We start from the raw sequence: 23,974 nt of genomic DNA on the forward strand, positions 1-23,974 counted from the left end.
AGAACACTTTGAACACGTTCAACTGCATTAGACTGATCATCACTTGGAACACTTGTTGCAAAAGGGTAAGAAGGCATAGGACAAGATTCAAACGCAAGAACCCCCATTGAAACTCCATTACTCCTCCCAACAAGCAAAACAGACTCATGGGTGAAGTTAAATACCAATGGATCGTAAAGGGATACAACACTTAAGAGGCAAACTTCATGAAGATTCTGATATTCACCAATGGAGTTAGGGATGGAACATGCCATGATCAACTCATTCTCTCCTTGCTTAACCTGCGACAAAGCAACTACTCCCGAAGGCAATGCCCTATCGAGTTCATCAACATTCAAGAGTACATGTTTGCAAATCATGAGTAATACAGGCTGATCAGAATTCACACATTTCCTAACTTCCTTAGCCTTGATTATCACGTTTTGCTTCCTAGTGCTTGATTTAATCAGTGTATGACCCTTGGCCGAATGCTCATTTGTGGAAGTGGAGCAATTTCCAGATTCGGCCGTCTTTTGTTTCCTCTTTTGTCGGTCTAAGTCACATTCTCGTTCCATTGTGCAAGAGAGTGTACTTATTAGATCTACCATCAAAAGTGACATGCTTATCAAATTGCCAGGGTCTTCCTAAAATTACATGGGTAGCATGCATGGGGACAACATCACAAACAACTTCGTCAATGTAGTTGCCAATGGAGAAAGGAAGACGTACCTGTTTGTAGACACGTACTTCACCATCTTCGCTTAGCCATTGTAGTCGGTACGGGTGTGGATGTCTAGTCGTTGGAAGTCCCAAGCTCTCTACCATGGGCAAACTTGCTACATTGGTGCAACTACTACCATCAATGATGAGACTGCACACTTTGTCACTTCCAACTCCCGAAAGAACAATTCGGTTGGAAACCTTTTGTACGGTTGGAAGGTAGGCTATTAAAGACCCACCCACGTTAGCCTTAACTTGCAAGCACAAGGTCAAGCTCGGATTTTCTGTTCAAACACACCCAAGGCAGTTTCGGATGTTTGTTCAAGACAATAGCAACTAGATGGAATCTCAACAACGTGACGCAATCAACCCTCCTCAGGCTCCCCCCCAATGGGTTACCCAAGATATTCCCTAGATAGAAGCAAAGACTCCAAGAAAGCCTTTCACCAATGCTCGAGAGTACAAGAAATTGTTCGCTAGACGGACGAAACAAATTTCCAAGAATCAAGAGGTTCAAGAACTTCAAGAAGTAGTAGTGGACCGAAACTTTTGAAATTTTTTTTTCCTTTTTGTAGTCTTGGATACAAGATGTAATCCGTGATTGATTTTGGCAATAAACTTCGGACTTTCTTTCTTGTTTTTCGTTTCTTTTTTTTTTTTTTTTGACTTATACGAACAACACAACACAAGCTTGGCCGATTGGACTATTTTCCGGATTTGGTTCAGCCAATTCACACGCACAAGGAATCTTCAAGAACTTCAAGATCCTTCAAGAACTTTCAAGGAAGTTATCAAGAACTTCAAGAATTTCAAGATTGTGGTCGAGAAACTCAAGATTCTTGTAGGTTCTCTCAAGATTCACAAATACCAACAAGTTTCACCACAATTCAGATTTGAAAAACCAAGTAAACAAGTTGGATAACTCAAAACAATGATACCAGAAATTATGGACAGCAATAGACAAGCCAACGATGGAACACAAGACAGAATTTCAAGGCACTATGGACGGAACTAGAAGACGCACTTGGACAGATTTGTGGACACAATTATGGGGAGATTCAAGACAACGAACCAACACAAGAACGGACAGAATATTGACGACTCGCGACAGGGTACAAACACGGACAGAAATTCGGCGCAACAAGGGAATAAACTCGGACAGATTTGACACATAAGTAAAATCCAACTACGGCCCGATTGCAAAACACAATGATTGAACACAAAACGGACAGAAATTGACGACGCCAATGGCAAAACAACTTCGGACAGATTTGTGAACAACGAAGAAACAACTAGCGATGCAACAAACAAACAAGACAGCGGAAAAATAGGAACCCTAAAACGAACTAGACAAGAACAAGTAAGAGGATATAACGACTTGATACCTCAACCAGCTCTGAAGCCAACTGATACGTTCCTCGGTCAACTCGTTCCGAGACACGTAGCACGATTGCCCAAGGACCTAGAGGGATACTCAACCGTTTGGATTACGGAACCTAGAACCAAGAGGGACGACTCAACTCGATTCAAGGCGGCAGAACGGCGACTCCAATTGAGGTGGTTACTCAAGTAGATAGGCCGGATGAACAACCAAGGACGTCACGCGTGATTGCTCAAATAACCCTTGCCAAGCAAGTAGGAATGTACTCTCGAAATTGTAAGAGAACAAATTGAAATTTTATTATCAAAAGTGTCTAACCTTTGCTGGTACAAAAGGCGCCTTTTTATAGGCTAGAAACCTTTGTGGTCAAGGATTGGCGGCCCACCAACCTAAACTAGAAAAGGAGCTCGATCCACTCTTGAACATGAGTGGGCCGATTGTTTGACTCCAATAACTAATAAACTATTAATTAAAACACGACTAACAAACCAACTAACAACTAATGACTCGATAATGATCAAAACCAACTAACAACTCATACGACTAACAATGCTAACATTCCTAGTGCTCGGCCCAAGTAGCTGAGGCCGCGCTTGAAGCTTCCTTGACTTGGATCAATGTGTAGATGCCTTGATTAGCAACTTCCAAGCCTTCAATGTTCCTATGGAAGCCTTGAGTCAAGGCCGCCATCCGTGCACACATCAGTCCCCTCCACTTGAGAAGGATTTGTCCTCAAATCTGGATGGAAATGAATGATACTAGCAAGAGTTGGAGTACGAAACCTCAAATCTAATGCCACCACATATTGGCCCTCTTAGATTGAATGATACTTGCATACGTCATGATTATTATAATTAGGGTTGTTGGTGAGCCGAGCTACTCGCGAGTAGCTCGCGAGTAGCTCGGTCAACAACTCGACTCGAACTCGGGTTGACCGAGTTCGAGTCGAGTTTCGAGTAGCTCGACTCGTAATCGAGTCGAGCTTCGAGCCGTATATTCCGAGCTCGTGGCTCGTCGAGCTACTCGACGAGCCGGCATTAATTAAATAAAATATTTATAATTTAAATAATATATATTTATTATAATTATAAAATGACCATTATGGGTATAAGATATATGGAATTTACAATATTACCTTCTTTATAATAAAATCCTATAATGGCAAAAAAGTAATAACATAATTGTAAAAAACACTAAAAAGAAAAAATGTAAAAAAAGGAAGCCTTTCTTCCTTCTCTGTGCCGACTGTGCGACTTTCTTCTCTGTTCGAAGAAAGCCTAGCAAAAAAATTCACTTACCAGCCGGCAGCTGACTCTGACTGATTTAGATCTACACCCTCACTCCGTTCGTCGCCGACGCCGTTGCTCGCCGCATCTGTGAGGCTCCATCGCCATCGCCATCGCCTTAACAAGTCCCAAGTCCCAAGTCCCAAATCGAAGCTGCTCTCTGCCTCTCCGGCCTCCGCCAGTCCGCCGCGCTCTACGTCTCCTGTCGGCTGTGTCCTGCCGTGCTGGTTCATCGCTGCCGAGTGTCGAAGACGAAGCACCAAGATCTCACTAGTTCATCGCTGGTTCATCACTGCTCATCTGTGGCTCACTTAGGTAAGTGCTCCTCTGTTTTTGGCTCTGTGTCTCTGGCATTAAAATGGGCCAAGATCGACTAGGAAACTTGTTATCCTGAATTGATAAGGTTTCTGATCATTTTTGGGCTAGTTATTGCTTTAATTTGAGTGAGAATCCGGCAAAATTTTAATGCCCATTTACTGTTCGACAAAATGCTTGATTGAAAGTTTTAGTTGAAGGGTGATTGGTCTGCATTTTTGCACATGAAAAATACTGGCCAAGTCGGCCAGTTCACTTCCTCGCATCTAAGAATTTTTGGTGTGTTGATGTCTTACATTTTTCTGCTCCTTATGCTTCCGGTCGAGTGAATTCGAATTGATGTTATGAGAGGGAGTGTTGTGAGTCTCATTGTTTGTTGGAATGGTTAGAAATTGAAGCCAGATTTCTGGTTGCTGAATGGTAATTGATATTTGCTCGTTGGAGAAGATGATCACTTGTCCAAAATTGCAATTTCAGTCCCTCCGTTTTCTTTTTGTTTAGTGATTTGGTCCTGTCTTTTCCTGAGCTTCATATTTGCCTCCAACACCATCATAAGTCCCTTAATTAGGTCCCTGCTTTGTTGCATTTTCGTCAAATCGAGTCAAAAAGCTTGATAAGACTCGACTTGATAAGGCTCGATTAAAGATCGAGCCTTATCGAGTCGAGTCTCGAGCCTAAGGAAATTCTTCGAGTCGATCTTCGAGTATCGATTTTCGGGCTCGATCGAGCTCGAGTCGAGCTCGAGTTTCTGTGTGTATGAGTCGAGTCGAGCTCGAGTATAGTGATACTCGAGCTCGACTCGGCTCGATTACATCCCTAATTATAATGCGGTGCACATGTCTCTTGGTCAGTTTGAAAATGCTCACAGCCAGCCAAGAAAAACTCATGGCTTTACTCCAATGACTCCTCGAAGATAACGCATATAGCTTCGGTTACATCTTTTTGGATCCTCCAAAATGCAACTGATATAATGAAGAACACTTTGAACACGTTCAACTGCATTAGACTGATCATCACTTGGAACACTTGTTGCAAAAGGGTAAGAAGGCATAGGACAAGATTCAAACGCAAGAACCCCCATTGAAACTCCATTACTCCTCCCAACAAGCAAAACAGACTCATGGGTGAAGTTAAATACCAATGGATCGTAAAGGGATACAACACTTAAGAGGCAAACTTCATGAAGATTCTGATATTCACCAATGGAGTTAGGGATGGAACATGCCATGATCAACTCATTCTCTCCTTGCTTAACCTGCGACAAAGCAACTACTCCCGAAGGCAATGCCCTATCGAGTTCATCAACATTCAAGAGTACATGTTTGCAAATCATGAGTAATACAGGCTGATCAGAATTCACACATTTCCTAACTTCCTTAGCCTTGATTATCACGTTTTGCTTCCTAGTGCTTGATTTAATCAGTGTATGACCCTTGGCCGAATGCTCATTTGTGGAAGTGGAGCAATTTCCAGATTCGGCCGTCTTTTGTTTCCTCTTTTGTCGGTCTAAGTCACATTCTCGTTCCATTGTGCAAGAGAGTGTACTTATTAGATCTACCATCAAAAGTGACATGCTTATCAAATTGCCAGGGTCTTCCTAAAATTACATGGGTAGCATGCATGGGGACAACATCACAAACAACTTCGTCAATGTAGTTGCCAATGGAGAAAGGAAGACGTACCTGTTTGTAGACACGTACTTCACCATCTTCGCTTAGCCATTGTAGTCGGTACGGGTGTGGATGTCTAGTCGTTGGAAGTCCCAAGCTCTCTACCATGGGCAAACTTGCTACATTGGTGCAACTACTACCATCAATGATGAGACTGCACACTTTGTCACTTCCAACTCCCGAAAGAACAATTCGGTTGGAAACCTTTTGTACGGTTGGAAGGTAGGCTATTAAAGACCCACCCACGTTAGCCTTAACTTGCAAGCACAAGGTCAAGCTCGGATTTTCTGTTCGAACACACCCAAGGCAGTTTCGGATGTTTGTTCAAGACAATAGCAACTAGATGGAATCTCAACAACGTGACGCAATCAACCCTCCTCAGGCTCCCCCCCAATGGGTTACCCAAGATATTCCCTAGATAGAAGCAAAGACTCCAAGAAAGCCTTTCACCAATGCTCGAGAGTACAAGAAATTGTTCGCTAGACGGACGAAACAAATTTCCAAGAATCAAGAGGTTCAAGAACTTCAAGAAGTAGTAGTGGACCGAAACTTTTGAAATTTTTTTTTTCCTTTTTGTAGTCTTGGATACAAGATGTAATCCGTGATTGATTTTGGCAATAAACTTCGGACTTTCTTTCTTGTTTTTCGTTTCTTTTTTTTTTTTTGACTTATACGAACAACACAACACAAGCTTGGCCGATTGGACTATTTTCCGGATTTGGTTCAGCCAATTCACACGCACAAGGAATCTTCAAGAACTTCAAGATCCTTCAAGAACTTTCAAGGAAGTTATCAAGAACTTCAAGAATTTCAAGATTGTGGTCGAGAAACTCAAGATTCTTGTAGGTTCTCTCAAGATTCACAAATACCAACAAGTTTCACCACAATTCAGATTTGAAAAACCAAGTAAACAAGTTGGATAACTCAAAACAATGATACCAGAAATTATGGACAGCAATAGACAAGCCAACGATGGAACACAAGACAGAATTTCAAGGCACTATGGACGGAACTAGAAGACGCACTTGGACAGATTTGTGGACACAATTATGGGGAGATTCAAGACAACGAACCAACACAAGAACGGACAGAATATTGACGACTCGCGACAGGGTACAAACACGGACAGAAATTCGGCGCAACAAGGGAATAAACTCGGACAGATTTGACACATAAGTAAAATCCAACTACGGCCCGATTGCAAAACACAATGATTGAACACAAAACGGACAGAAATTGACGACGCCAATGGCAAAACAACTTCGGACAGATTTGTGAACAACGAAGAAACAACTAGCGATGCAACAAACAAACAAGACAGCGGAAAAATAGGAACCCTAAAACGAACTAGACAAGAACAAGTAAGAGGATATAACGACTTGATACCTCAACCAGCTCTGAAGCCAACTGATACGTTCCTCGGTCAACTCGTTCCGAGACACGTAGCACGATTGCCCAAGGACCTAGAGGGATACTCAACCGTTTGGATTACGGAACCTAGAACCAAGAGGGACGACTCAACTCGATTCAAGGCGGCAGAACGGCGACTCCAATTGAGGTGGTTACTCAAGTAGATAGGCCGGATGAACAACCAAGGACGTCACGCGTGATTGCTCAAATAACCCTTGCCAAGCAAGTAGGAATGTACTCTCGAAATTGTAAGAGAACAAATTGAAATTTTATTATCAAAAGTGTCTAACCTTTGCTGGTACAAAAGGCGCCTTTTTATAGGCTAGAAACCTTTGTGGTCAAGGATTGGCGGCCCACCAACCTAAACTAGAAAAGGAGCTCGATCCACTCTTGAACATGAGTGGGCCGATTGTTTGACTCCAATAACTAATAAACTATTAATTAAAACACGACTAACAAACCAACTAACAACTAATGACTCGATAATGATCAAAACCAACTAACAACTCATACGACTAACAATGCTAACATTCCTAGTGCTCGGCCCAAGTAGCTAAGGCCGCGCTTGATGCTTCCTTGACTTGGATCAATGTGTAGATGCCTTGATTAGCAACTTCCAAGCCTTCAATGTTCCTATGGAAGCCTTGAGTCAAGGCCGCCATCCGTGCACACATCAGTCCCCTCCACTTGAGAAGGATTTGTCCTCAAATCTGGGTGGAAATGAATGATACTAGCAAGAGTTGGAGTACGAAACCTCAAATCTAATGCCACCACATATTGGCCCTCTTAGATTGAATGATACTTGCATACGTCATGATTATTATAATGCGGTGCACATGTCTCTTGGTCAGTTTGAAAATGCTCACAGCCAGCCAAGAAAAACTCATGGCTTTACTCCAATGACTCCTCGAAGATAACGCATATAGCTTCGGTTACATCTTTTTGGATCCTCCAAAATGCAACTGATATAATGAAGAACACTTTGAACACGTTCAACTGCATTAGACTGATCATCACTTGGAACACTTGTTGCAAAAGGGTAAGAAGGCATAGGACAAGATTCAAACGCAAGAACCCCCATTGAAACTCCATTACTCCTCCCAACAAGCAAAACAGACTCATGGGTGAAGTTAAATACCAATGGATCGTAAAGGGATACAACACTTAAGAGGCAAACTTCATGAAGATTCTGATATTCACCAATGGAGTTAGGGATGGAACATGCCATGATCAACTCATTCTCTCCTTGCTTAACCTGCGACAAAGCAACTACTCCCGAAGGCAATGCCCTATCGAGTTCATCAACATTCAAGAGTACATGTTTGCAAATCATGAGTAATACAGGCTGATCAGAATTCACACATTTCCTAACTTCCTTAGCCTTGATTATCACGTTTTGCTTCCTAGTGCTTGATTTAATCAGTGTATGACCCTTGGCCGAATGCTCATTTGTGGAAGTGGAGCAATTTCCAGATTCGGCCGTCTTTTGTTTCCTCTTTTGTCGGTCTAAGTCACATTCTCGTTCCATTGTGCAAGAGAGTGTACTTATTAGATCTACCATCAAAAGTGACATGCTTATCAAATTGCCAGGGTCTTCCTAAAATTACATGGGTAGCATGCATGGGGACAACATCACAAACAACTTCGTCAATGTAGTTGCCAATGGAGAAAGGAAGACGTACCTGTTTGTAGACACGTACTTCACCATCTTCGCTTAGCCATTGTAGTCGGTACGGGTGTGGATGTCTAGTCGTTGGAAGTCCCAAGCTCTCTACCATGGGCAAACTTGCTACATTGGTGCAACTACTACCATCAATGATGAGACTGCACACTTTGTCACTTCCAACTCCCGAAAGAACAATTCGGTTGGAAACCTTTTGTACGGTTGGAAGGTAGGCTATTAAAGACCCACCCACGTTAGCCTTAACTTGCAAGCACAAGGTCAAGCTCGGATTTTCTGTTCAAACACACCCAAGGCAGTTTCGGATGTTTGTTCAAGACAATAGCAACTAGATGGAATCTCAACAACGTGACGCAATCAACCCTCCTCAGGCTCCCCCCCAATGGGTTACCCAAGATATTCCCTAGATAGAAGCAAAGACTCCAAGAAAGCCTTTCACCAATGCTCGAGAGTACAAGAAATTGTTCGCTAGACGGACGAAACAAATTTCCAAGAATCAAGAGGTTCAAGAACTTCAAGAAGTAGTAGTGGACCGAAACTTTTGAAATTTTTTTTTCCTTTTTGTAGTCTTGGATACAAGATGTAATCCGTGATTGATTTTGGCAATAAACTTCGGACTTTCTTTCTTGTTTTTCGTTTCTTTTTTTTTTTTTTTTGACTTATACGAACAACACAACACAAGCTTGGCCGATTGGACTATTTTCCGGATTTGGTTCAGCCAATTCACACGCACAAGGAATCTTCAAGAACTTCAAGATCCTTCAAGAACTTTCAAGGAAGTTATCAAGAACTTCAAGAATTTCAAGATTGTGGTCGAGAAACTCAAGATTCTTGTAGGTTCTCTCAAGATTCACAAATACCAACAAGTTTCACCACAATTCAGATTTGAAAAACCAAGTAAACAAGTTGGATAACTCAAAACAATGATACCAGAAATTATGGACAGCAATAGACAAGCCAACGATGGAACACAAGACAGAATTTCAAGGCACTATGGACGGAACTAGAAGACGCACTTGGACAGATTTGTGGACACAATTATGGGGAGATTCAAGACAACGAACCAACACAAGAACGGACAGAATATTGACGACTCGCGACAGGGTACAAACACGGACAGAAATTCGGCGCAACAAGGGAATAAACTCGGACAGATTTGACACATAAGTAAAATCCAACTACGGCCCGATTGCAAAACACAATGATTGAACACAAAACGGACAGAAATTGACGACGCCAATGGCAAAACAACTTCGGACAGATTTGTGAACAACGAAGAAACAACTAGCGATGCAACAAACAAACAAGACAGCGGAAAAATAGGAACCCTAAAACGAACTAGACAAGAACAAGTAAGAGGATATAACGACTTGATACCTCAACCAGCTCTGAAGCCAACTGATACGTTCCTCGGTCAACTCGTTCCGAGACACGTAGCACGATTGCCCAAGGACCTAGAGGGATACTCAACCGTTTGGATTACGGAACCTAGAACCAAGAGGGACGACTCAACTCGATTCAAGGCGGCAGAACGGCGACTCCAATTGAGGTGGTTACTCAAGTAGATAGGCCGGATGAACAACCAAGGACGTCACGCGTGATTGCTCAAATAACCCTTGCCAAGCAAGTAGGAATGTACTCTCGAAATTGTAAGAGAACAAATTGAAATTTTATTATCAAAAGTGTCTAACCTTTGCTGGTACAAAAGGCGCCTTTTTATAGGCTAGAAACCTTTGTGGTCAAGGATTGGCGGCCCACCAACCTAAACTAGAAAAGGAGCTCGATCCACTCTTGAACATGAGTGGGCCGATTGTTTGACTCCAATAACTAATAAACTATTAATTAAAACACGACTAACAAACCAACTAACAACTAATGACTCGATAATGATCAAAACCAACTAACAACTCATACGACTAACAATGCTAACATTCCTAGTGCTCGGCCCAAGTAGCTGAGGCCGCGCTTGAAGCTTCCTTGACTTGGATCAATGTGTAGATGCCTTGATTAGCAACTTCCAAGCCTTCAATGTTCCTATGGAAGCCTTGAGTCAAGGCCGCCATCCGTGCACACATCAGTCCCCTCCACTTGAGAAGGATTTGTCCTCAAATCTGGATGGAAATGAATGATACTAGCAAGAGTTGGAGTACGAAACCTCAAATCTAATGCCACCACATATTGGCCCTCTTAGATTGAATGATACTTGCATACGTCATGATTATTATAATTAGGGTTGTTGGTGAGCCGAGCTACTCGCGAGTAGCTCGCGAGTAGCTCGGTCAACAACTCGACTCGAACTCGGGTTGACCGAGTTCGAGTCGAGTTTCGAGTAGCTCGACTCGTAATCGAGTCGAGCTTCGAGCCGTATATTCCGAGCTCGTGGCTCGTCGAGCTACTCGACGAGCCGGCATTAATTAAATAAAATATTTATAATTTAAATAATATATATTTATTATAATTATAAAATGACCATTATGGGTATAAGATATATGGAATTTACAATATTACCTTCTTTATAATAAAATCCTATAATGGCAAAAAAGTAATAACATAATTGTAAAAAACACTAAAAAGAAAAAATGTAAAAAAAGGAAGCCTTTCTTCCTTCTCTGTGCCGACTGTGCGACTTTCTTCTCTGTTCGAAGAAAGCCTAGCAAAAAAATTCACTTACCAGCCGGCAGCTGACTCTGACTGATTTAGATCTACACCCTCACTCCGTTCGTCGCCGACGCCGTTGCTCGCCGCATCTGTGAGGCTCCATCGCCATCGCCATCGCCTTAACAAGTCCCAAGTCCCAAGTCCCAAATCGAAGCTGCTCTCTGCCTCTCCGGCCTCCGCCAGTCCGCCGCGCTCTACGTCTCCTGTCGGCTGTGTCCTGCCGTGCTGGTTCATCGCTGCCGAGTGTCGAAGACGAAGCACCAAGATCTCACTAGTTCATCGCTGGTTCATCACTGCTCATCTGTGGCTCACTTAGGTAAGTGCTCCTCTGTTTTTGGCTCTGTGTCTCTGGCATTAAAATGGGCCAAGATCGACTAGGAAACTTGTTATCCTGAATTGATAAGGTTTCTGATCATTTTTGGGCTAGTTATTGCTTTAATTTGAGTGAGAATCCGGCAAAATTTTAATGCCCATTTACTGTTCGACAAAATGCTTGATTGAAAGTTTTAGTTGAAGGGTGATTGGTCTGCATTTTTGCACATGAAAAATACTGGCCAAGTCGGCCAGTTCACTTCCTCGCATCTAAGAATTTTTGGTGTGTTGATGTCTTACATTTTTCTGCTCCTTATGCTTCCGGTCGAGTGAATTCGAATTGATGTTATGAGAGGGAGTGTTGTGAGTCTCATTGTTTGTTGGAATGGTTAGAAATTGAAGCCAGATTTCTGGTTGCTGAATGGTAATTGATATTTGCTCGTTGGAGAAGATGATCACTTGTCCAAAATTGCAATTTCAGTCCCTCCGTTTTCTTTTTGTTTAGTGATTTGGTCCTGTCTTTTCCTGAGCTTCATATTTGCCTCCAACACCATCATAAGTCCCTTAATTAGGTCCCTGCTTTGTTGCATTTTCGTCAAATCGAGTCAAAAAGCTTGATAAGACTCGACTTGATAAGGCTCGATTAAAGATCGAGCCTTATCGAGTCGAGTCTCGAGCCTAAGGAAATTCTTCGAGTCGATCTTCGAGTATCGATTTTCGGGCTCGATCGAGCTCGAGTCGAGCTCGAGTTTCTGTGTGTATGAGTCGAGTCGAGCTCGAGTATAGTGATACTCGAGCTCGACTCGGCTCGATTACATCCCTAATTATAATGCGGTGCACATGTCTCTTGGTCAGTTTGAAAATGCTCACAGCCAGCCAAGAAAAACTCATGGCTTTACTCCAATGACTCCTCGAAGATAACGCATATAGCTTCGGTTACATCTTTTTGGATCCTCCAAAATGCAACTGATATAATGAAGAACACTTTGAACACGTTCAACTGCATTAGACTGATCATCACTTGGAACACTTGTTGCAAAAGGGTAAGAAGGCATAGGACAAGATTCAAACGCAAGAACCCCCATTGAAACTCCATTACTCCTCCCAACAAGCAAAACAGACTCATGGGTGAAGTTAAATACCAATGGATCGTAAAGGGATACAACACTTAAGAGGCAAACTTCATGAAGATTCTGATATTCACCAATGGAGTTAGGGATGGAACATGCCATGATCAACTCATTCTCTCCTTGCTTAACCTGCGACAAAGCAACTACTCCCGAAGGCAATGCCCTATCGAGTTCATCAACATTCAAGAGTACATGTTTGCAAATCATGAGTAATACAGGCTGATCAGAATTCACACATTTCCTAACTTCCTTAGCCTTGATTATCACGTTTTGCTTCCTAGTGCTTGATTTAATCAGTGTATGACCCTTGGCCGAATGCTCATTTGTGGAAGTGGAGCAATTTCCAGATTCGGCCGTCTTTTGTTTCCTCTTTTGTCGGTCTAAGTCACATTCTCGTTCCATTGTGCAAGAGAGTGTACTTATTAGATCTACCATCAAAAGTGACATGCTTATCAAATTGCCAGGGTCTTCCTAAAATTACATGGGTAGCATGCATGGGGACAACATCACAAACAACTTCGTCAATGTAGTTGCCAATGGAGAAAGGAAGACGTACCTGTTTGTAGACACGTACTTCACCATCTTCGCTTAGCCATTGTAGTCGGTACGGGTGTGGATGTCTAGTCGTTGGAAGTCCCAAGCTCTCTACCATGGGCAAACTTGCTACATTGGTGCAACTACTACCATCAATGATGAGACTGCACACTTTGTCACTTCCAACTCCCGAAAGAACAATTCGGTTGGAAACCTTTTGTACGGTTGGAAGGTAGGCTATTAAAGACCCACCCACGTTAGCCTTAACTTGCAAGCACAAGGTCAAGCTCGGATTTTCTGTTCGAACACACCCAAGGCAGTTTCGGATGTTTGTTCAAGACAATAGCAACTAGATGGAATCTCAACAACGTGACGCAATCAACCCTCCTCAGGCTCCCCCCCAATGGGTTACCCAAGATATTCCCTAGATAGAAGCAAAGACTCCAAGAAAGCCTTTCACCAATGCTCGAGAGTACAAGAAATTGTTCGCTAGACGGACGAAACAAATTTCCAAGAATCAAGAGGTTCAAGAACTTCAAGAAGTAGTAGTGGACCGAAACTTTTGAAATTTTTTTTTTCCTTTTTGTAGTCTTGGATACAAGATGTAATCCGTGATTGATTTTGGCAATAAACTTCGGACTTTCTTTCTTGTTTTTCGTTTCTTTTTTTTTTTTTGACTTATACGAACAACACAACACAAGCTTGGCCGATTGGACTATTTTCCGGATTTGGTTCAGCCAATTCACACGCACAAGGAATCTTCAAGAACTTCAAGATCCTTCAAGAACTTTCAAGGAAGTTATCAAGAACTTCAAGAATTTCAAGATTGTGGTCGAGAAACTCAAGATTCTTGTAGGTTCTCTCAAGATTCACAAATACCAACAAGTTTCACCACAATTCAGATTTGAAAAACCAAGTAAACAAGTTGGATAACTCAAAACAATGATACCAGAAATTATGGACAGCAATAGACAAGCCAACGATGGAACACAAGACAGAATTTCAAGGCACTATGGACGGAACTAGAAGACGCACTTGGACAGATTTGTGGACACAATTATGGGGAGATTCAAGACAACGAACCAACACAAGAACGGACAGAATATTGACGACTCGCGACAGGGTACAAACACGGACAGAAATTCGGCGCAACAAGGGAATAAACTCGGACAGATTTGACACATAAGTAAAATCCAACTACGGCCCGATTGCAAAACACAATGATTGAACACAAAACGGACAGAAATTGACGACGCCAATGGCAAAACAACTTCGGACAGATTTGTGAACAACGAAGAAACAACTAGCGATGCAACAAACAAACAAGACAGCGGAAAAATAGGAACCCTAAAACGAACTAGACAAGAACAAGTAAGAGGATATAACGACTTGATACCTCAACCAGCTCTGAAGCCAACTGATACGTTCCTCGGTCAACTCGTTCCGAGACACGTAGCACGATTGCCCAAGGACCTAGAGGGATACTCAACCGTTTGGATTACGGAACCTAGAACCAAGAGGGACGACTCAACTCGATTCAAGGCGGCAGAACGGCGACTCCAATTGAGGTGGTTACTCAAGTAGATAGGCCGGATGAACAACCAAGGACGTCACGCGTGATTGCTCAAATAACCCTTGCCAAGCAAGTAGGAATGTACTCTCGAAATTGTAAGAGAACAAATTGAAATTTTATTATCAAAAGTGTCTAACCTTTGCTGGTACAAAAGGCGCCTTTTTATAGGCTAGAAACCTTTGTGGTCAAGGATTGGCGGCCCACCAACCTAAACTAGAAAAGGAGCTCGATCCACTCTTGAACATGAGTGGGCCGATTGTTTGACTCCAATAACTAATAAACTATTAATTAAAACACGACTAACAAACCAACTAACAACTAATGACTCGATAATGATCAAAACCAACTAACAACTCATACGACTAACAATGCTAACATTCCTAGTGCTCGGCCCAAGTAGCTAAGGCCGCGCTTGATGCTTCCTTGACTTGGATCAATGTGTAGATGCCTTGATTAGCAACTTCCAAGCCTTCAATGTTCCTATGGAAGCCTTGAGTCAAGGCCGCCATCCGTGCACACATCAGTCCCCTCCACTTGAGAAGGATTTGTCCTCAAATCTGGGTGGAAATGAATGATACTAGCAAGAGTTGGAGTACGAAACCTCAAATCTAATGCCACCACATATTGGCCCTCTTAGATTGAATGATACTTGCATACGTCATGATTATTATAATGCGGTGCACATGTCTCTTGGTCAGTTTGAAAATGCTCACAGCCAGCCAAGAAAAACTCATGGCTTTACTCCAATGACTCCTCGAAGATAACGCATATAGCTTCGGTTACATCTTTTTGGATCCTCCAAAATGCAACTGATATAATGAAGAACACTTTGAACACGTTCAACTGCATTAGACTGATCATCACTTGGAACACTTGTTGCAAAAGGGTAAGAAGGCATAGGACAAGATTCAAACGCAAGAACCCCCATTGAAACTCCATTACTCCTCCCAACAAGCAAAACAGACTCATGGGTGAAGTTAAATACCAATGGATCGTAAAGGGATACAACACTTAAGAGGCAAACTTCATGAAGATTCTGATATTCACCAATGGAGTTAGGGATGGAACATGCCATGATCAACTCATTCTCTCCTTGCTTAACCTGCGACAAAGCAACTACTCCCGAAGGCAATGCCCTATCGAGTTCATCAACATTCAAGAGTACATGTTTGCAAATCATGAGTAATACAGGCTGATCAGAATTCACACATTTCCTAACTTCCTTAGCCTTGATTATCACGTTTTGCTTCCTAGTGCTTGATTTAATCAGTGTATGACCCTTGGCCGAATGCTCATTTGTGGAAGTGGAGCAATTTCCAGATTCGGCCGTCTTTTGTTTCCTCTTTTGTCGGTCTAAGTCACATTCTCGTTCCATTGTGCAAGAGAGTGTACTTATTAGATCTACCATCAAAAGTGACATGCTTATCAAATTGCCAGGGTCTTCCTAAAATTACATGGGTAGCATGCATGGGGACAACATCACAAACAACTTCGTCAATGTAGTTGCCAATGGAGAAAGGAAGACGTACCTGTTTGTAGACACGTACTTCACCATCTTCGCTTAGCCATTGTAGTCGGTACGGGTGTGGATGTCTAGTCGTTGGAAGTCCCAAGCTCTCTACCATGGGCAAACTTGCTACATTGGTGCAACTACTACCATCAATGATGAGACTGCACACTTTGTCACTTCCAACTCCCGAAAGAACAATTCGGTTGGAAACCTTTTGTACGGTTGGAAGGTAGGCTATTAAAGACCCACCCACGTTAGCCTTAACTTGCAAGCACAAGGTCAAGCTCGGATTTTCTGTTCAAACACACCCAAGGCAGTTTCGGATGTTTGTTCAAGACAATAGCAACTAGATGGAATCTCAACAACGTGACGCAATCAACCCTCCTCAGGCTCCCCCCCAATGGGTTACCCAAGATATTCCCTAGATAGAAGCAAAGACTCCAAGAAAGCCTTTCACCAATGCTCGAGAGTACAAGAAATTGTTCGCTAGACGGACGAAACAAATTTCCAAGAATCAAGAGGTTCAAGAACTTCAAGAAGTAGTAGTGGACCGAAACTTTTGAAATTTTTTTTTCCTTTTTGTAGTCTTGGATACAAGATGTAATCCGTGATTGATTTTGGCAATAAACTTCGGACTTTCTTTCTTGTTTTTCGTTTCTTTTTTTTTTTTTTTTGACTTATACGAACAACACAACACAAGCTTGGCCGATTGGACTATTTTCCGGATTTGGTTCAGCCAATTCACACGCACAAGGAATCTTCAAGAACTTCAAGATCCTTCAAGAACTTTCAAGGAAGTTATCAAGAACTTCAAGAATTTCAAGATTGTGGTCGAGAAACTCAAGATTCTTGTAGGTTCTCTCAAGATTCACAAATACCAACAAGTTTCACCACAATTCAGATTTGAAAAACCAAGTAAACAAGTTGGATAACTCAAAACAATGATACCAGAAATTATGGACAGCAATAGACAAGCCAACGATGGAACACAAGACAGAATTTCAAGGCACTATGGACGGAACTAGAAGACGCACTTGGACAGATTTGTGGACACAATTATGGGGAGATTCAAGACAACGAACCAACACAAGAACGGACAGAATATTGACGACTCGCGACAGGGTACAAACACGGACAGAAATTCGGCGCAACAAGGGAATAAACTCGGACAGATTTGACACATAAGTAAAATCCAACTACGGCCCGATTGCAAAACACAATGATTGAACACAAAACGGACAGAAATTGACGACGCCAATGGCAAAACAACTTCGGACAGATTTGTGAACAACGAAGAAACAACTAGCGATGCAACAAACAAACAAGACAGCGGAAAAATAGGAACCCTAAAACGAACTAGACAAGAACAAGTAAGAGGATATAACGACTTGATACCTCAACCAGCTCTGAAGCCAACTGATACGTTCCTCGGTCAACTCGTTCCGAGACACGTAGCACGATTGCCCAAGGACCTAGAGGGATACTCAACCGTTTGGATTACGGAACCTAGAACCAAGAGGGACGACTCAACTCGATTCAAGGCGGCAGAACGGCGACTCCAATTGAGGTGGTTACTCAAGTAGATAGGCCGGATGAACAACCAAGGACGTCACGCGTGATTGCTCAAATAACCCTTGCCAAGCAAGTAGGAATGTACTCTCGAAATTGTAAGAGAACAAATTGAAATTTTATTATCAAAAGTGTCTAACCTTTGCTGGTACAAAAGGCGCCTTTTTATAGGCTAGAAACCTTTGTGGTCAAGGATTGGCGGCCCACCAACCTAAACTAGAAAAGGAGCTCGATCCACTCTTGAACATGAGTGGGCCGATTGTTTGACTCCAATAACTAATAAACTATTAATTAAAACACGACTAACAAACCAACTAACAACTAATGACTCGATAATGATCAAAACCAACTAACAACTCATACGACTAACAATGCTAACATTCCTAGTGCTCGGCCCAAGTAGCTGAGGCCGCGCTTGAAGCTTCCTTGACTTGGATCAATGTGTAGATGCCTTGATTAGCAACTTCCAAGCCTTCAATGTTCCTATGGAAGCCTTGAGTCAAGGCCGCCATCCGTGCACACATCAGTCCCCTCCACTTGAGAAGGATTTGTCCTCAAATCTGGATGGAAATGAATGATACTAGCAAGAGTTGGAGTACGAAACCTCAAATCTAATGCCACCACATATTGGCCCTCTTAGATTGAATGATACTTGCATACGTCATGATTATTATAATTAGGGTTGTTGGTGAGCCGAGCTACTCGCGAGTAGCTCGCGAGTAGCTCGGTCAACAACTCGACTCGAACTCGGGTTGACCGAGTTCGAGTCGAGTTTCGAGTAGCTCGACTCGTAATCGAGTCGAGCTTCGAGCCGTATATTCCGAGCTCGTGGCTCGTCGAGCTACTCGACGAGCCGGCATTAATTAAATAAAATATTTATAATTTAAATAATATATATTTATTATAATTATAAAATGACCATTATGGGTATAAGATATATGGAATTTACAATATTACCTTCTTTATAATAAAATCCTATAATGGCAAAAAAGTAATAACATAATTGTAAAAAACACTAAAAAGAAAAAATGTAAAAAAAGGAAGCCTTTCTTCCTTCTCTGTGCCGACTGTGCGACTTTCTTCTCTGTTCGAAGAAAGCCTAGCAAAAAAATTCACTTACCAGCCGGCAGCTGACTCTGACTGATTTAGATCTACACCCTCACTCCGTTCGTCGCCGACGCCGTTGCTCGCCGCATCTGTGAGGCTCCATCGCCATCGCCATCGCCTTAACAAGTCCCAAGTCCCAAGTCCCAAATCGAAGCTGCTCTCTGCCTCTCCGGCCTCCGCCAGTCCGCCGCGCTCTACGTCTCCTGTCGGCTGTGTCCTGCCGTGCTGGTTCATCGCTGCCGAGTGTCGAAGACGAAGCACCAAGATCTCACTAGTTCATCGCTGGTTCATCACTGCTCATCTGTGGCTCACTTAGGTAAGTGCTCCTCTGTTTTTGGCTCTGTGTCTCTGGCATTAAAATGGGCCAAGATCGACTAGGAAACTTGTTATCCTGAATTGATAAGGTTTCTGATCATTTTTGGGCTAGTTATTGCTTTAATTTGAGTGAGAATCCGGCAAAATTTTAATGCCCATTTACTGTTCGACAAAATGCTTGATTGAAAGTTTTAGTTGAAGGGTGATTGGTCTGCATTTTTGCACATGAAAAATACTGGCCAAGTCGGCCAGTTCACTTCCTCGCATCTAAGAATTTTTGGTGTGTTGATGTCTTACATTTTTCTGCTCCTTATGCTTCCGGTCGAGTGAATTCGAATTGATGTTATGAGAGGGAGTGTTGTGAGTCTCATTGTTTGTTGGAATGGTTAGAAATTGAAGCCAGATTTCTGGTTGCTGAATGGTAATTGATATTTGCTCGTTGGAGAAGATGATCACTTGTCCAAAATTGCAATTTCAGTCCCTCCGTTTTCTTTTTGTTTAGTGATTTGGTCCTGTCTTTTCCTGAGCTTCATATTTGCCTCCAACACCATCATAAGTCCCTTAATTAGGTCCCTGCTTTGTTGCATTTTCGTCAAATCGAGTCAAAAAGCTTGATAAGACTCGACTTGATAAGGCTCGATTAAAGATCGAGCCTTATCGAGTCGAGTCTCGAGCCTAAGGAAATTCTTCGAGTCGATCTTCGAGTATCGATTTTCGGGCTCGATCGAGCTCGAGTCGAGCTCGAGTTTCTGTGTGTATGAGTCGAGTCGAGCTCGAGTATAGTGATACTCGAGCTCGACTCGGCTCGATTACATCCCTAATTATAATGCGGTGCACATGTCTCTTGGTCAGTTTGAAAATGCTCACAGCCAGCCAAGAAAAACTCATGGCTTTACTCCAATGACTCCTCGAAGATAACGCATATAGCTTCGGTTACATCTTTTTGGATCCTCCAAAATGCAACTGATATAATGAAGAACACTTTGAACACGTTCAACTGCATTAGACTGATCATCACTTGGAACACTTGTTGCAAAAGGGTAAGAAGGCATAGGACAAGATTCAAACGCAAGAACCCCCATTGAAACTCCATTACTCCTCCCAACAAGCAAAACAGACTCATGGGTGAAGTTAAATACCAATGGATCGTAAAGGGATACAACACTTAAGAGGCAAACTTCATGAAGATTCTGATATTCACCAATGGAGTTAGGGATGGAACATGCCATGATCAACTCATTCTCTCCTTGCTTAACCTGCGACAAAGCAACTACTCCCGAAGGCAATGCCCTATCGAGTTCATCAACATTCAAGAGTACATGTTTGCAAATCATGAGTAATACAGGCTGATCAGAATTCACACATTTCCTAACTTCCTTAGCCTTGATTATCACGTTTTGCTTCCTAGTGCTTGATTTAATCAGTGTATGACCCTTGGCCGAATGCTCATTTGTGGAAGTGGAGCAATTTCCAGATTCGGCCGTCTTTTGTTTCCTCTTTTGTCGGTCTAAGTCACATTCTCGTTCCATTGTGCAAGAGAGTGTACTTATTAGATCTACCATCAAAAGTGACATGCTTATCAAATTGCCAGGGTCTTCCTAAAATTACATGGGTAGCATGCATGGGGACAACATCACAAACAACTTCGTCAATGTAGTTGCCAATGGAGAAAGGAAGACGTACCTGTTTGTAGACACGTACTTCACCATCTTCGCTTAGCCATTGTAGTCGGTACGGGTGTGGATGTCTAGTCGTTGGAAGTCCCAAGCTCTCTACCATGGGCAAACTTGCTACATTGGTGCAACTACTACCATCAATGATGAGACTGCACACTTTGTCACTTCCAACTCCCGAAAGAACAATTCGGTTGGAAACCTTTTGTACGGTTGGAAGGTAGGCTATTAAAGACCCACCCACGTTAGCCTTAACTTGCAAGCACAAGGTCAAGCTCGGATTTTCTGTTCGAACACACCCAAGGCAGTTTCGGATGTTTGTTCAAGACAATAGCAACTAGATGGAATCTCAACAACGTGACGCAATCAACCCTCCTCAGGCTCCCCCCCAATGGGTTACCCAAGATATTCCCTAGATAGAAGCAAAGACTCCAAGAAAGCCTTTCACCAATGCTCGAGAGTACAAGAAATTGTTCGCTAGACGGACGAAACAAATTTCCAAGAATCAAGAGGTTCAAGAACTTCAAGAAGTAGTAGTGGACCGAAACTTTTGAAATTTTTTTTTTCCTTTTTGTAGTCTTGGATACAAGATGTAATCCGTGATTGATTTTGGCAATAAACTTCGGACTTTCTTTCTTGTTTTTCGTTTCTTTTTTTTTTTTTGACTTATACGAACAACACAACACAAGCTTGGCCGATTGGACTATTTTCCGGATTTGGTTCAGCCAATTCACACGCACAAGGAATCTTCAAGAACTTCAAGATCCTTCAAGAACTTTCAAGGAAGTTATCAAGAACTTCAAGAATTTCAAGATTGTGGTCGAGAAACTCAAGATTCTTGTAGGTTCTCTCAAGATTCACAAATACCAACAAGTTTCACCACAATTCAGATTTGAAAAACCAAGTAAACAAGTTGGATAACTCAAAACAATGATACCAGAAATTATGGACAGCAATAGACAAGCCAACGATGGAACACAAGACAGAATTTCAAGGCACTATGGACGGAACTAGAAGACGCACTTGGACAGATTTGTGGACACAATTATGGGGAGATTCAAGACAACGAACCAACACAAGAACGGACAGAATATTGACGACTCGCGACAGGGTACAAACACGGACAGAAATTCGGCGCAACAAGGGAATAAACTCGGACAGATTTGACACATAAGTAAAATCCAACTACGGCCCGATTGCAAAACACAATGATTGAACACAAAACGGACAGAAATTGACGACGCCAATGGCAAAACAACTTCGGACAGATTTGTGAACAACGAAGAAACAACTAGCGATGCAACAAACAAACAAGACAGCGGAAAAATAGGAACCCTAAAACGAACTAGACAAGAACAAGTAAGAGGATATAACGACTTGATACCTCAACCAGCTCTGAAGCCAACTGATACGTTCCTCGGTCAACTCGTTCCGAGACACGTAGCACGATTGCCCAAGGACCTAGAGGGATACTCAACCGTTTGGATTACGGAACCTAGAACCAAGAGGGACGACTCAACTCGATTCAAGGCGGCAGAACGGCGACTCCAATTGAGGTGGTTACTCAAGTAGATAGGCCGGATGAACAACCAAGGACGTCACGCGTGATTGCTCAAATAACCCTTGCCAAGCAAGTAGGAATGTACTCTCGAAATTGTAAGAGAACAAATTGAAATTTTATTATCAAAAGTGTCTAACCTTTGCTGGTACAAAAGGCGCCTTTTTATAGGCTAGAAACCTTTGTGGTCAAGGATTGGCGGCCCACCAACCTAAACTAGAAAAGGAGCTCGATCCACTCTTGAACATGAGTGGGCCGATTGTTTGACTCCAATAACTAATAAACTATTAATTAAAACACGACTAACAAACCAACTAACAACTAATGACTCGATAATGATCAAAACCAACTAACAACTCATACGACTAACAATGCTAACATTCCTAGTGCTCGGCCCAAGTAGCTAAGGCCGCGCTTGATGCTTCCTTGACTTGGATCAATGTGTAGATGCCTTGATTAGCAACTTCCAAGCCTTCAATGTTCCTATGGAAGCCTTGAGTCAAGGCCGCCATCCGTGCACACATCAGTCCCCTCCACTTGAGAAGGATTTGTCCTCAAATCTGGGTGGAAATGAATGATACTAGCAAGAGTTGGAGTACGAAACCTCAAATCTAATGCCACCACATATTGGCCCTCTTAGATTGAATGATACTTGCATACGTCATGATTATTATAATGCGGTGCACATGTCTCTTGGTCAGTTTGAAAATGCTCACAGCCAGCCAAGAAAAACTCATGGCTTTACTCCAATGACTCCTCGAAGATAACGCATATAGCTTCGGTTACATCTTTTTGGATCCTCCAAAATGCAACTGATATAATGAAGAACACTTTGAACACGTTCAACTGCATTAGACTGATCATCACTTGGAACACTTGTTGCAAAAGGGTAAGAAGGCATAGGACAAGATTCAAACGCAAGAACCCCCATTGAAACTCCATTACTCCTCCCAACAAGCAAAACAGACTCATGGGTGAAGTTAAATACCAATGGATCGTAAAGGGATACAACACTTAAGAGGCAAACTTCATGAAGATTCTGATATTCACCAATGGAGTTAGGGATGGAACATGCCATGATCAACTCATTCTCTCCTTGCTTAACCTGCGACAAAGCAACTACTCCCGAAGGCAATGCCCTATCGAGTTCATCAACATTCAAGAGTACATGTTTGCAAATCATGAGTAATACAGGCTGATCAGAATTCACACATTTCCTAACTTCCTTAGCCTTGATTATCACGTTTTGCTTCCTAGTGCTTGATTTAATCAGTGTATGACCCTTGGCCGAATGCTCATTTGTGGAAGTGGAGCAATTTCCAGATTCGGCCGTCTTTTGTTTCCTCTTTTGTCGGTCTAAGTCACATTCTCGTTCCATTGTGCAAGAGAGTGTACTTATTAGATCTACCATCAAAAGTGACATGCTTATCAAATTGCCAGGGTCTTCCTAAAATTACATGGGTAGCATGCATGGGGACAACATCACAAACAACTTCGTCAATGTAGTTGCCAATGGAGAAAGGAAGACGTACCTGTTTGTAGACACGTACTTCACCATCTTCGCTTAGCCATTGTAGTCGGTACGGGTGTGGA

At 42.4% G+C, this 23,974-nt stretch overlaps 1 pseudogene; it reads right to left on the reverse strand.

Annotated features, from left to right (window-relative positions):
• The window catches only part of LOC140036304 (uncharacterized), a 50,671-nt pseudogene extending 47,072 nt beyond the window's left edge, over positions 1-3,599 (reverse strand).
• Between the last annotated feature and the right edge of the window lie 20,375 nt (positions 3,600-23,974).

Source organism: Coffea arabica, chromosome 2e (assembly GCF_036785885.1).
Source record: "Coffea arabica cultivar ET-39 chromosome 2e, Coffea Arabica ET-39 HiFi, whole genome shotgun sequence".
Taxonomy (NCBI): domain Eukaryota; kingdom Viridiplantae; phylum Streptophyta; class Magnoliopsida; order Gentianales; family Rubiaceae; genus Coffea; species Coffea arabica.